Raw genomic sequence first — 3214 nt, forward strand, 5'->3', positions numbered from 1 at the left:
AGATTTTAGTCCTTTCCCCAAATTCTACTGTTGGATTTAGACAGGAATTGTTTTCTCTGCACTCTCTTTGAGTGAGGCTAGTCTGGTTCTATGACTTTCAGTTGCAGCCTGAGACTCCTCTACTTACATGTCTGACTCCAATTTGATTGCCTCCTCTGAGGTTTGACTTATACCCAACTATCTACCTGACATCTCTGCTTAAGTATTTCTTTCTCCTTTCATTCACTGAATTTTCAGCTGCACTGGCCTCTTTCATGTATTCAACACTATGCCTCATACCCACTTCAGTACTTATGCATAATGCCATTCTATCAGAAAACGCAAATTTGAATTCTTGGGCATAGCTAGCTCCTTCTCTTCATTCAGCTGTCAGCTTAATTTTGGTTCTCTAAGAGTGATACTGGCCTGCCTGATCTCTACTGGAATCCACTTTCACATAGCTGTTTTCTTACAGAGAACTGTATTGGTCTCCTTCTTAGAACTTAAAAAAATTTCATTAATTTGTATTCATTTCTACCTTTATTATATAATATTTATTCCCCAATTATAATTTAAGAACCATGAAGAGGGTAATTATCTTACCATTATGTACCAAGAGAGTGGCACAAAGCCAAGCAAATAAGAGCCCTATAAATATTTGTTAAAAAAGATCAATGCATAGATTGAAAAGTAATCAAGAGACATCATAATTGAAGGAATAGAGGGAGAATAAACTAGAATAAGCAAGTTATAATGCAAGCTCTATGAAGGCAAGTACATTTCACTTTTTTTTTTTTTTAAGATTTTGTTTATTTATTTGATAGACAGAGATTACAAGTAGTCAGAGAGACAGGCAGGGAGAGAGGAGGAAGCAGGCTCCCTGCTGAGCAGAGAGCCCAATGTGGGGCTTGATCCCAGGACCCTGAGATCATGACCTGAGACAAAGGCAGAGGTTTTAACCCACTGAGCCACCCAGGTGCCCCATTTCACTTTTAATCATTAGTTCACTTTGGCATTTTTGAAATGTTGTTATGTATTCAGTGTTTGTTGAATAACTAGAAGAATTTGGAAGGCATTATTTAATTGTGAATGACAGCATAAATGTTGGGCTCCACTTCCAAGATAAATAAAAATTAAACTATTTTTCTCTTCCATATACATTATGTGTCAGGACACTATTTTCTACAAAATTCTGTTAAGCATATTCACCATCTTAGTCAATAAATAGAAGAAGTAAAAACATTTTGGGGGGGGTCACTGTATAAGATAATGTAATCAAGGTAATGAAGAAGCCTGAAATAACTTAAAAATCAAGGAACCCTGTAATAAGTGTACTAACCATCAGAATGGCTTTCCCAGAAGAAAAAATAACGAAAAGCACTCATATTTTAATTTTAAACTTTCATCCACAAATAAGAACAAAATGCAAGAATTTAAAAAAACATCAAAGTATATATTTGGTGATCCTGAAATTCCACAAAGATTGGTTTTCTGTCATTTCAGGCAGTCCTTATCCAACTATAGTTTTTCTAAGTGTTTGTCATTTATTTCCTCTCAAAACCTGTGCTTTAGGTCAGCTTCTCCTATCCCACTATCATTTCTTTCCACTCTCTCCGTGAGATGATGGAAAGGACTTCTAAGTTAACTGCCTTCTGTATTTGAACATCCACAGTGGAGACAGGAAAGGAATAAGCAGCATGAGGAGGAACAAAATAATTAACTATAGTTTGAGTTTTAACTTTCAAGTGATAATCCTTAATTTGATTATATTTTAGAAAGAAGGAAGGGAATAAATATTATAGAATAAAATGTCCCTCTAATTCTGTAAGTTTCATAAACATGCTATAGATTCAGAAAAAATTATATACAAACATGATTTAAGTTATAAACATTAAAAAACCGATTACGCTCAATCCTCATTAAGCTATTTATATCTTAGTATAATGTTCAGTGAGGATTTCATGGAAAAGTATTTCCTCCTAACACTTCTCAAAACGCAAGGACGTTGCGTTGATTTTCGTATGTTTAATGGTATTTTTTTCACAGTGTGCTAGGGAAGATACTTAGGAAAATATCTTTGTAGGTCCCAAGAACCCTGATACTGTCTTAAAATGATTCATTTTTGACCTTGGTAATGGATGGAATTCATAAACAGTGATTTTTGGCTGTTGTTATTAGCAAGTTGCACAGAAGTTTCTTTTATAAAACTAAAATTGTATAATCAGGGAAGATTTATTTTGATAAATGTTAAGTTTATTATGATAAATTGATTCATGGTATCCCACATTGTTGACTGGTGCCTATGATTTCCTTTTAAATAAAAGATTCTTCCCTAAATCATTTGAAATCTTAAGTCTGTAAATTATAAATGGGATAGCATGATTTTGTTATACAAGAGTAGTTTAAATTTAAGCACAACAGTTCTGTTTCAATTAAAAAAGTGTTGTCAGACTTTGAGGACACAATTTGAAAAGCTGAAAGTAAGAAGTATCTGAGTTTTCCCTCATTCTGTGAAGTCTTGAATCCAATGAAAGACAGCTTCTCAACCTTGGCACTATTTAATTTTGGATGGAATTACAGGGTGGGAGGGATGCTGGCCTGTACATTTTGGGATATTTAGTGACATCCCTGGCTGCTAGTACTGCGTTACCCCTGGTAGGATGGTCAGAATTGTTTCAAGGTAGCTCCAAAAATTCCCCAGCTTGAGAACCACTATTTTAAAAACTCCCTGAACAATCCAGCTAGCCATTTAGAAAGCATATGCACTCAGGTTCTTGCTCTTGCAAGCCTTGTAGAAACAATGCATGCTTTCTTACCCTGTGCCAGGGCTATTGCCCATGCTGGAAGCTCCTCCTGAAATTGCTGGCTCTGTCTAAAGTAACTAAGCTATGCTTCTCTGTCCAGGAACTCACTACAAAGCAGTCACCAAACCTTCTTCCCTACAAAAATCACTGGACTCGGAGGCACAAGGGAAGGCAGGGAAAACTCAATGGGAAGAAATCAGAGGAAGACAAACCATGAGAGACTCTGGACTGGGGAAACAACCTGAGGGTTACAGAAGGGAGGGGTGTAGTGGGATGGGGTAACCAGGTGATGGGTATTAAGGAAGGCCTATGTTGGGATGAGCACTGGGTGTTATACACATTTAATGAATCATTGAACATGATAACAAAAACTTATGATGTACTATATGCTTGCTCACTGAAAACAGTTAAAAAAAAAATCATGGGGCTGA

Source organism: Mustela putorius, unplaced genomic scaffold (genome assembly GCF_011764305.1).
Source record: "Mustela putorius furo isolate JIRA1106 unplaced genomic scaffold, ASM1176430v1.1 tig00000083_pilon_pilon_pilon, whole genome shotgun sequence".
In the NCBI taxonomy this organism is placed as follows: Eukaryota; Metazoa; Chordata; class Mammalia; order Carnivora; family Mustelidae; genus Mustela; species Mustela putorius.